Source organism: Dipodomys merriami, unplaced genomic scaffold, assembly GCF_024711535.1.
Source record: "Dipodomys merriami isolate MVZ:Mamm:240054 unplaced genomic scaffold, mDipMer1.0.p SCAF_8, whole genome shotgun sequence".
Taxonomy (NCBI): Eukaryota; Metazoa; Chordata; class Mammalia; order Rodentia; family Heteromyidae; genus Dipodomys; species Dipodomys merriami.
In genome coordinates this window covers 39827683-39839903 of record NW_027206401.1, presented here as the reverse complement: position 1 = coordinate 39839903, position 12221 = coordinate 39827683, and the positions used below count along the sequence as shown (strand labels likewise).

General features: G+C 39.8%; 1 protein-coding gene across 3 annotated transcripts in view; it reads right to left on the bottom strand.

Moving 5' to 3' along the window:
- Positions 1-9087, bottom strand: part of Fbxl4 (F-box and leucine rich repeat protein 4) — a 70737-nt gene extending 61650 nt beyond the window's left edge. For all 3 annotated transcript variants that reach the window (XM_070011071.1, XM_070011070.1, XM_070011069.1), the window contains exon 1: positions 8941-9087. The gene's annotated coding sequence lies outside the window, so the exon portion shown is untranslated. The remainder of the gene's footprint in view (positions 1-8940) is intronic.
- Positions 9088-12221: the final 3134 nt, after the last annotated feature.

Below are 12221 nucleotides of genomic sequence, written 5' to 3'. Positions count from 1 at the left end.
GAGTACAAAAGCAGCCCTTGAATATATAAAAGAAAACTGACTATGACCACAAAGAAACTCTGATTGAAATTAAAGAAAGATTCATGAAAGACATGATTGGAGAGGTAAAAGAACGCTATTTTCTCAAATACTATATCTATCACTCCTAACTTGTAAGACCATAGGTTGATTACAGTTTTCTAGGAAAACTACAGATGAAAAAGTTCTTTTAAAAATTAATAACCACACTTAGGAGGAGGCAGAAGCAGGAGGACAGCAAGTTCTAGGCCAGCATGGGCTATATAGAGACCCAACCTCCATAAAATTACAAAAAGAGGGGGAAAAAGCAAAATCTAAAAGATGAGAGACTATGAAAAGAAGTGAGCCTATAGCAACTGAGAGTAAAAAGATTAATAATATTCTGTACTAGATATGCTACAGGGGAGCAAAGACCCAGTATTAGCAAAAGCATCCCTTTTCTTTTTTTTAATTTATTTTTTATTGTGAAAATATTGTACAGAGGGGTTACAATTAGATGGGCAAGATAATGAGTACATTTCTTATCAAGCATTGTAGCCTCCTCCTTTGTTTCCCCTTCCCATCCCTTCCCAGCCTCTCCCCGTCCCCCCACCCAATCCTCCCCCCCCCCAAAGTTGTAAAGTTCGTTTTCAACATGACAACTTGTACTTCTCATTGTTGCAAGGGGTCCACCTGTATCCTTATTTAAATGACTTGTTTTTTTCCCCTTCCCCTCCACAAATTATACCGACATCAAATACAGTGAAAGCAGGGGTTATACTGTGGGGGAGGGACATACAAAGCAACTAAGAAATAATCTTATAAATGTGTTAGAAACAAATGCATGAAAGAAAAAAACATTTAAATATATATCTTAAGGTTCATTTTCCTAACATCACCTTATCTGACCTTTTCTGCTTGACTCATACATATACTAGATATTGAAAATAAGGGAAACCATGGGACCTATGTTTCTTTGGGCTTGGCTTACTTCACTTAATATAATTTTTTCCAGGTCTTTCCATTTCCTAACAAATGGGGCAATGTCATTCTTTCTGATGGAGGCATAGAATTCCATTGTGTATATATACCACATTTTCTTGATCCATTCATCTACTAAGGGGCATCTGGGTTGGTTCCATATCTTAGCTATAGGAAATAAGCATCCCTTTTCTTAATTACAATTATTTACATTCCAATTGTACTACATGTTTAAAACTAACAGATTAGAAAAATGTAACTGTAGAAAAATATAACACTGGGCATGATATTTTAAGACATTATTATATCTTTTTCTTCTTCTAAGTAAATTCTCCAGTTAAGCATTTTATTATTTATGCTTACACAAGGACTGTTATTGTTTTGGTAATGTCTCCCAGAGGCTCAATGTTGAAGGCTTGGTTGTGTGCCCATTACACTATTTTGAGGTGCAGGACCTTTAAGAAGTGAGGCCTAGTGGGAAATAGTTGGATCATGGAAGAAGGGAGAGTCACGTTCTCTAGGGGGACATCAGGACTCCAGCTCTCTTCCTCTCTCTTTGCTTCCTGGCTATCAAGAGGAGAACAGTCCTAGTCTACCACATGCTCCCATTACAATGTACTGTGCCACCACAGGCCCAAAGCAACAGGGCCAACTGACCCTGATTGAAACCTCTGGGACACTGAACAGTAAGTCCTTCTTTTAAAGTTGGTTATCACCAGAATTTTATTAATGACAGGAAGCTGACTAACAAAGGCCCAAACACAAATGGAATTTCTAACTGAACTCTATGGGTCAACATGAAGAACTGACTCTTACCCAATTTCACAATTTCTTGAAAATATGGCCAAATGAAGCAGAGGAAAGTAAAGGAACCAACCAAGATTTAAAAAAAAAAAAAAGTAGCTGGGCACCAGTGGCTCACGCCTGTAATCCTAGCTATTCAGGAGGCTGAGATCTGAAGACAATGGTTCAAAGCTATTCTGGGCAGCTATTTTGGCCCATGAGACTTATCTCCAATTAACCACCAGAAAACCAGAAGTAGCGCTGTGGCTCAAGTGGTAAAGCACTCATCTTAAACTGAAGAGCTGAGGGACAGTACCCAGGCCCAGAGTTTAAGCCCCACAATCAACAACAAAAAAAGTAAAGGTAGAGGAAAAATTTTGAAAATCATATGAAAATAGTACTCTCTACTAGTTAGCAACACAGCCCTCAAAAATGCAAAAGTGTGATAGAGAATCTGGAACACAGCAAACTCTTTAAAAACTAATATTGTACCAAAGAACAAATGGTAGCCACTAAGCAAGAGGTGTCTATAAAACCAGAGTACAAAGGATTTATCAAAAAACAAGAACTAGTACTCAGAATTTAAAACTAGGAACTGGCAATTAGTTTAATAGACACTGTTCTCCTTTCTCTAAATTTCTTTAATATATAAACTTCTGAAATATTTTCCCATCAAATTTTGGTAGAAAAAAAAAACAGGAAAAATAAATTAGATGAATCAACATCCTACAGAAGAACTGTAAGATGAAGGGACTGGTAATTTCTTGATATGAGGCATTTGGAAACCCGTTTCTTGCTCAAGGTGCTATCTCACCCAGTGACAAAAGTGGACAGATGTCTAATTACGCAAATAATACAAACTATCTTAAATACAGATACCTTCCTATTTTATTACCTTCATTTTGCCTTTTCCTTCACTGTTTGATGTTGGGTATGAATGAACCAGTTTTTGGAAAGAACTATACGTTTAAAACTTTTCCAGACCCAGAGCCTACATTTAACTAAAAGAGTAAAATACCATGCCAAACAAAAAGAGTACCTTCAACTATTAAAGCCATAGTAATGATGTGAATTTACTGTAGCCAAATACTGTCTATACACTTCTGTACACTAACATAGATAACATCTATTAAATGAAATATAGGGGATTCGTTTATGTTGCCTAACAAAAATCCAAATGCAATATTATATACAGGTCTGTTGTGGTTAGCCTTTATAGCTAAAACAAGAATTAACTAAAATGATGGAACATTATTAAACTAATTTTGAGGTACAATTTGCATTCCAAAAATGTACCCTGGTGCACACTAGCAATGGCTATGCCGAGTCTCAATAGCCACAATAGTAGTGCTATACCAAATCAATAAGAAAAAGAGGAGCACTTCAATAGAAAATAAGCAAAGGATATGATCATGTAACAAGAAAAAAATGAATGGTCAATAAAAATAGGTATTGAATCCATCAATATGCAAGCAAATGTGATATTAAAACATTAATAAGATAGCATTTTTCATTCATACATAAATTACAAAATGTAGAAAACAGCCATATCTTCACAGCAGTAACTAAGACAACACATTACATGTACTGAAAAGGATTTACAACTTCTGCATGTCTTATAAACAGTGCCACTGACCATCTTTCAGATGATCTTTTCAATTATATATATCCTTATATATATATTGTGTGTACATATATATACATAATCACAAAACCTCACTAGATGGTCTCCCTCTGGATAGAAGGCAGGCTTGTTTCCTATACAGGAAAATGTCTCCCTCTAGGGCAATGTCAGACAGGTTACCCATAGCAAGCTCAGTAATGAAGACTCAGGTTCCCTAAATTCAAAATCCCTCTTTTTTTTTGGAGGGGGGGAGGTCTGGTCATGGGCCTGAACTCTGGGCCTGGGCACTGCCCCTCATAAATTCAGCTCAAGGCTAGTGCTCTACCACTTGAGCCACAGTGCCACTTCTGGCCTATTTTCTTTTTGCTTATGTGGTGCTGAGGAATCGAACCCAGGGCCTCATGCATGCAAGGCAAGCGCTCTAACACTGAGCCACATTCCCAGCTTCGAAATCCCTCTCTTGTAATACAACCTACTTCATGTGCTACTGTTATCTTGCCCTTGTGCCATCTCTGTGGAAACTGGGCTCCAGGGTTCAGAAGATGATATTCTCTGGTTACTGCCCTTGCTATACTTTGTCTCTGCTTTGGAGTTCTCACATCTGCTGACATCCATGAACCTCTTTTATCTTCTGAGTATACAATCTCCAACTCTTGACCATTATGGCAATATGGCAAAAGCAGCACTCTTACAAATTGTGTAAACCTTTACTCCTAGAAACTATCTTTCTCAAAGAGAACTATGGCAGAATTTCTGAGAATTTAAAATGTACATACAGCCTTTGACCTAGCAATTTAAGTATTTACATTAACAAAACAAACAAACATGCAAGTACAGTAGTACATAGCAGTTCACCCTTCCTCTCCAGGAGATATATTTTAACACCCCCCATCCCCCATCTGTGGATCACTGAAATAGGGGTTAGTAGGCAAGTCTATAAGCATACATTATTCATTGACTAACTGGTTTTGAACACACATGGTCAAAAAAATTGAACATATTTTAAAACAAAAAATTTTAATTTGAATGTACACAGTATGCATCTCAGTTGATGTAGAGTTCAAAGTTATATGAACAATATCATCTGTTGTGTTAAAATTATCATGTGATATGTTTCCTTGTCCTTGATTTTGTAAAAATGCCTCCCAAAAAGTAAATGTGCCCCCCCCCAAAAAAAACAAAGTAAAAGTTATGGCAAGCTTCCCAAACCCATATTTTATGATGGCTTAAGGTGATAAACTGAATTTTTTAGATTTCTTGAAAGGCAGTTGTTTTTAGCAGTAGTTGGGCCATGTTATGGGGAAAAATGAATCACATATCTTCAGTATTGGACATAAAAGCATGAAATAATATCTAGATTTTGGTGAGCAGTATCAGTGTATACAGAAGTCATTTCTGTATACAATAGTAATTTCTGTGACAATAATGTAGCCTACTCCATGTGGTTCCAAGTTATGGATGCCAGATGTATGGTATAGGTAAATTTGAGTAATATTAGAACATTGAACTTTGAACATTCATGACTTTTCCTCAGTGGTCTCCTTGGAACCATATACCTATGGATACCAAGGGTCTACCGTACATATATACCTAAACTTAGACCTCTCACTTAAAGGAAACACTTGACAGCTTTAATTGTATTTAGCTTATCTGACTTTCCAGCATCACTACTTGTGAACTTTGGATCCACTTATAAATAAGGGTGACTTCACTTAAGCCTTATAAAATCATGACAGTTAATCTGATAACCATGTGTCTCCTAAGTGACAGGTAGATGGCAAAAACAATATGAATATGTTGGGCAATATGTGATTCATGGAGCATAAAGGTATGACAATGCATATACTATACAGAATAGTGCACTATTTAAAATTTATGAATTGTTTAGCTTTGGGATCTATTTAATATTTTTAAAATGAAGTTGATTATAGATAAGAGAAATCATAGAAAGAACTGAAAACAAGGGAGACGATTGAACAAACAGAAATGATTCTATAATTCATTTGTACAATTTCATTTGTTATAGAAACAAATTTGACCAAAGAAACATAGGTCCCATGGTTTCCCTTATCTGCAATAGCTAGTATATGTATGAGTCAAGCAGAAAAGGTCAGATAAGGTGATGTTAGGAAAATGAACCCTAAGATATGTATTCAAATGTTTTTTTTCTTTCATGCATTTGTTTCTAACACATTTATAAGATTATTTCTTAGTTGCTTTGTATGTCTCTCCCCCACAGTATAACCCGTTTTCACTGTATTTGATGTCCGTATAATTTGTGAAGGGGAAGGGGAAAAACAAGTTGTTTAAATAAGGATACAGGTGGACCCATTGCAACAATGAGAAGTACAAGTTGTCATGTTGAAAATGAACTTTACAACTTTGGTGAGGGGGGGGGAGGATTGGGTGGGGGGGGCGCGGGGAGGCTGGGAAGGGATGGGAAGGGGAAACAAAGGAGGAGGCTACAATGCTTAATAAGAAATGTACTTATTATCTTGCCCATCTAATTGTAACCCCTCTGTACAGTATTTTCACAATAATAAATAAATAAATAAATAAATAAATAAATAAATAAATAAATAAATAAATAAATAGAAACAAATTTGAAGTATCTTAAATATCAAGAGAGGAAAATAAAGCTTGGCACTGGTGGCTCACAACTGTAATCCTAGCTACTCAGGAGGCTGAAATCTGTGGATCATGGTTCAAAGCTAGCCCAGGCAGGAAAGTTTGTGAGACTCTTATCTCCAATAAACCACCAGAAAACCGGAAGTGACACCGTAGCTCAAGTGGTAGAGCACTAGCCTTGAGCTGAAGAGCTGAGGAACAGCACCCAGGACCAAAGTTTAAGGCCCACAACTGGCAAAAAATAAAAATAAAAAAGGAAAACAAATTGTAGGCTATTCCTATAATAAAACACCAAAAAGAACTTTAGAAAAGGTAATTAACTTACACTGATGTGAAGAGATGTTCACCAATTATTGTGGTGAATAGAAGCTGCAGAAAATGATATATGGTAAACTATCATTTATGAAACAAATGTACATTTATACATACTGACATCTGGATGGTGAGAAAGTTATCATGATTTTTTTTTTTTATGGCAGTACGGGGTTTGATCACTTGAACAATGACTCTAGTCCTGTTTTTTGTGGGTTATTTTTGACATCAAATCTCACTTTCTCCCTATATACACTCTTGAGCTATGATTTGCCTACTATAGGCTTCCTATCTTTGCTGGGATCACAGGGATGAACTACTACATCCGGCTTCCTTTTGTAGAAATGGAGTCACACTATTCTGCCTAAGCTGGCTTGGAAAAGTGGTCCCCCTCAGCGCCCCCACCCCCAGGCCAAGTAGCTAGGGCTACAGGTACAAGCCACCAACACCTAGTTCATAGTGATGATCTTTGTGAAACTGAGTTGCTGATTCATGGGCACGTAACACCTTCACTTGTTCCTTTAACAATTTCACGCAATGAATGTATACACTTACTTCATGAATTAGTAAGATCTGTGTCAATTAACAATATCTGAAAATTTATATCTGAGATATCCAGTTAGGATGGTAAAATACAAATGGGCAAGAGGCTCTCATCTGACTAATCACTTCAATAGACATTTATCTCCCATCAGTGCTGGAAACAAGTACAGAATGTCTTATACTTGGGCTGAGGAAGAGACACACACTACACACACAAAACACAAAATCAGGTAGCTTCTCTAAGCTGCTGGGAAGCAACTCTACATGGGTAGTTCTGAGTAAGTAACAGAGGGGATTTATTTATTTAACAGTGGTTACTAATTCAATTGACTTCATGAAGAGGTACAAACCTAAGCAGAGGTGTGGAGGACAAGACACCAAGTGAGAAAGTGATTCAAATTGTGCTCACTAAAATTCATTCCAAATGTATTTAGTGATTTCTACAAAATGCCTGACATTTTAAAACATCAGTAGACATTAAAACATATTATAAAGATAGAGTAACAGAAGCAGTATGGTATCATCACAAGAAGTCAGATATAACTGATCAATAGTTCAGAAAGAGCCTCAAATTACAGAAATTAGTGCTCCTGATATAGGTAGGTGGGGGGTAGTATGTAGATGGATAGATGGATTGATCGATAGACAATAGACAGACAGATAAACAGACAGATCTATAGGGCTAGATAGATCCTTATACCAGGGAAAAGCAGAATTTAACAAATGATGGAATTGCTCACCACTACAACAAAAAGGTAGACCTTACCTCATATCTCACACCAAAATTGAGTAAGACTATTAATAGTACCAGAAAAAAATGAGGGCATTCACAAACCACTTATTCAAAGGATCCATGGTTAGCTTGGCATATGTTGACTAGGCCAAAATTAAAGAGGATGAGCACAACAGGGATTACTACTGTAAAGGAAATAATATTTTAAACTACCACTGTATGGGGCCTAGACTGATCACGATACAGTAAAAGAAACGATCATTTGTACACGGCGCTGACCCCTCTGGTTTTCAAGTCAGTGACTGAAAGGAAGAACATGAAAGTGCAGGGCTTAGAATAGCCAAATTTGGGGACGGCAGGTGGTTTGTTTGTTTTTAATTTAGTACGCAGAAGAGTGGGGAGAAGTCAATTCAACACTTAAGAGTGCGCATCTTCTGAGACGACCCGCATTGCCAACTGGAAGGACAACGACAGTGCTCCTGGTCCCTAGAACTTCGCGTTCGATAAAGAAGAGGTGCCCCTCTACTCCACCACTAGGGCCACAGAAGCATGAAGTGACTTTGAAGGGGGGGAAAAATGTACCCATTTTCCTGAATTTAAACCAAGGACTGCACGCCGAAAATCGAACTGTGTTTGGAAAGAGATTAGAACCGGAGAGACCTTTGAACCTGCGGGCAGAGAGCTCTCCAAGGACCTGCAGTCACGTACAAGGAACTGTCGAATGCAACAGATAACCACGATTTCCTATCCCTTAATCTTCCGGAGTACTCGCAGAGTTCCGTTGAGTGACTGCACGCCGGGGCTCGGTGACCACCGTCCCTTAGGGAATTGCCAACGCGCCCCCCCACACACACACACACTGCAGACAGGCTGACCCGGATGGATCGATGGTCCTCCTCACACCTGGGTCCACCCCTAAACCCAGGAAGGAGGCCGCCGCCGAGCACGCCGTGGCAGTCCTGAAGAAAGACGGACCGCGAGCCCCAGCTGTCACGTGGGTCCCCGCGTAGCAGGGACCGGGCAACAAGTCCGCGGCCCCCAGCGGCGCACGCGCACGCGCGGCGGCGGCCAGGGCCCCGCGGGCCTCACCCCTGCGCCTTGGCAAGCCGGCCCTCGGGCCCAGCGGACGCCCGGGCCCAGGCACCCCGCCGCCCCCACCAACCCCTCCGCAAGCCCCGCCGGCGCAGCGCGGCGGGCGAGGGAAAGGAGCCCGCAGGGGGAAGGTGGGGGGGCCTCGGCCCTGCTCCCAGGCTCCCCAAACCGCGGCGCCCCGGCCCCGCCCCCGCGGCGACGGAGGACGACAGACGCTCAGGAGGGAGAAGGAAATAATGAGCCGTACCCTGCGGGGTCCGGGAGAGGCGCGCGCCGAGGGCTTCACCCCGCCCTGACCCGGGGGCGCGGGAAAGGCCTGGGCGCGAGGGCGGCTGCCGGGCTGTGGCGCGGCGGCACCACGGCGGCCAGCCCGGACAGGCGCGACCCGGAAGGAAGAAGCGGAGGCCAAGGGGCGGGACAGATGGAAGGGGCGGTGCTCCCCGGTGGGTGGGGCTGGAAGGTGGGCGGGGCTTTGCCTTGGGGGCGGGCGAGGGCGAGTCCAGGAAGGCGGCACGCCCAGGCCGAAGGCAGCCCTATTCTAGAAGGAGCTGAGCCAGTGGTACTCTGTAAATGGCCTCATTACTCGGTAGTAGGCGGTGGTTGCAGATCTTCTGCCTCATCTCCTCTGAGCACCAGCCTGCCAGCTGCAGTGTAGTCCTCTGCTGAGGCTTCTTCAAAGTTGGTGACTCAGGTGGTGGATTATGGCCTGGGACCCCTCTGCAGAGAAACTATGGAGCATGTGCCTTATGCACTCTGAAGACATGTCAGCACTGTAGCAAACCACTGCAGCCTCACATACAAAGCCACTCCGCAGGAGCATTTCTATCTAGCATTCGAAGTCCAAGACCATTTATTACATCTGATGAAGATGCCACCACTGTTCTGTTAGTTAAGGTTAAATACTTTGAGTAGGTAGTGCATGATACTTTCCTTGGTTAAATCATATTCATCTTATTACAAGGTTTCTGTTAGAATGGAAAACTTAAAAAAAAAGTTGAGTCACACATTATGTCCTGTCTAATTGCTCACAGAGGCAAAATAGTAAAAATGTGTATTATATACATACAAGCACATAGATGGAGCCAATATAGGATGTGCAAGGTAGTTTATATACAAAAAATGGAAATACGATAAAGGAATTGGAACTTAATCCATATCCCTCAATTTTCAGTTGGCTATTGCTTAGTGACTTGCTTCCTAAGAATAGAGTATTGGAGAGGGGAAAAGAGCAACTTTATGGGGGGAACCACATAAATACAACTCTGGCCAGACAAAGGTTAACACCATCAGTGATATGTCAATAGCAAGCACCCTGAAATGGTGCAATGTAAAGGGCATTGTCTTGTTAGCAGTAAGGGGAACAAATGAGCAGTAATGGGAAACTCTCTGTACTGTCATTGTAACTTTTCTGTGAATCTGAATCTATTTTTAAACAGAAATTTGATTAAAATAAATTGATTTATTAATGAGTAAATAAAACTGACCCTTTTAATACTTGCTAGTGAGGCCTAATTGCATTGCTGGCTATCGGGAGCTCAAATCCTGTTTACAGGAGTTTCTCATTCCTAATGTAATTTCCAAATAAATGTTTTACTGAAGTATTAAATATACTCAGAATATGACACAAAATATGAGCATAGGCTTTGATGAAAAGGGAACATATTTATGTATTCAGCATTCTTCTAAGAAAAAGATAATTACTAGCACTGGGAAGTCCCTTATAGATCCCTTTAAATTCTTCCGATTACTCCTTCTCCAAATTAACCATGATCCTGACTTTTAACACTAGAATTTAATTTTGCTAAGTTTTGACTTTAAGTATATAGGATCTTATATTATCTACTCTTTGGAATCTGTCCTTTTCTATCAAATTATGTTTATAAGAGTCACTCACATTATTGAGTGTAGAAGTTGTTTCTTCAGTTTCTATTACTAAGCCAAAATTTATTATGCTTTTGATGTACAGTAAGCTGGGTTTTTTTTAAAGTTTCAATAATTGCATATGCTGCTGCTTTTCGCATTCTTGTTCATCTTTTTTGAAATATTTCTATATCCTTTCATCTCAGTGTTTAAGAGGCATAACAAGTGTTCTTGTTCATTTTGGTCAGTGGTTTTGTTGTTTATTTGCTTGTTTGTTTGAGCTGTTAGAATTTGAACTCGAGGCCTCAAGTATTTTTATTCTTAATGACACATATTAACTGCTCAGAAAGTAAATAAATTCTCATTTAAAAAAGGAAAAAGCCTAGGGGAAAAGTTGCATTTTTGTGACAAATGAAAGGTTAGTCATGACTGCCCAAATAGCCCTTCCTCCAACCTTTTTATTTTAAGGTCCACACTGTGGCCATACTTGTTCTGCTGGTAAGGAAAGCCAAGTGAGCCCAAAGAAAAGAGTGATGCCTATCTCACAAATGGCCCTGATAGAATGGGTGAACTAATGCCTAGTTATTAAATGGAATGTTATTTGGGGCTGAATAGCATCCCACACTGTATCAGCACTATTACAAATAAAGAAAGCCCCAACAAGGCTTAATTGTGCCTAAAGTCACCAACTCAGCAACCTGGTTATAATCCATTCTATGTTAGCCTCAAAGGTCCCAATGTGCTACTTAAATGAAGAGGTGGGCAAAGAAATAGCAGGTTCAATACTTTGTCCCAAACTCTTGAAACATATCAACCCCTTCACTATTTTCAAGTGATTTTTCTTTATTTTAGAATGACATATCTATAAGTTGTAAGATTTAAGGATTATGAGCCTGCATGAAAATAAAGTATCTTATCTGAGATCTCATTCAGAAGACTGCAGAGGCCTAAAAACGTCTTCACAGTGAGTTCCCGTAAGTTCCCAATAAGTTCTTCTCTCTAGTCTCTACTCAAGAATTCTTAGAAAATGTAACTCCAAGCCTGGCACCGGTGGCTCATGCTTGTAATCCTAGCTACACAGAAGGCTGAGATCTGAGGACCATGGTTCAAAGCTAGCCCCGACAGGAAAGTCCATGAGACTCTTATCTCCAATAAACCACCAGAAAACTGGAAGTGGTGACATGGCTCTAGTGATGGAGTGCTCACCTTGAGCTGAAGAACTCAGGGGCAGTGCCCAGACCTAGAGTTCAGGCCCCATGACCACCAAAAATGAAAAAAAGAAAACATAACTCCATACATTTTCAACCTAACTCAGCCAATATACCCAACCTTTCTAAGAAATTTTCAAAGGAACTACTTTGATGGAAAGTAGAGTTCAAAAATCTTGACATGCCAATAGGCAAAAAGCATAAATAATGGCCAATAAGAAATTAATAAAGAGCATAAACAATAGCTGATCAGAGTTTCTTTTTTGATCCCATTATAGGCCATAATTTTATTTAGTTATTTATTTTCATTTTAACGTTAATAGTTCATGATATTGTTCTAAAAATAGTCACAGCCTTGATGACAAAAATTATCCAAATTTTAAACAGGTACAAAGACTCACACTCATGAAATCCAAACTCCCCCTCCTTTTTTATACAAATGAGGGAACAGATTCAAGAA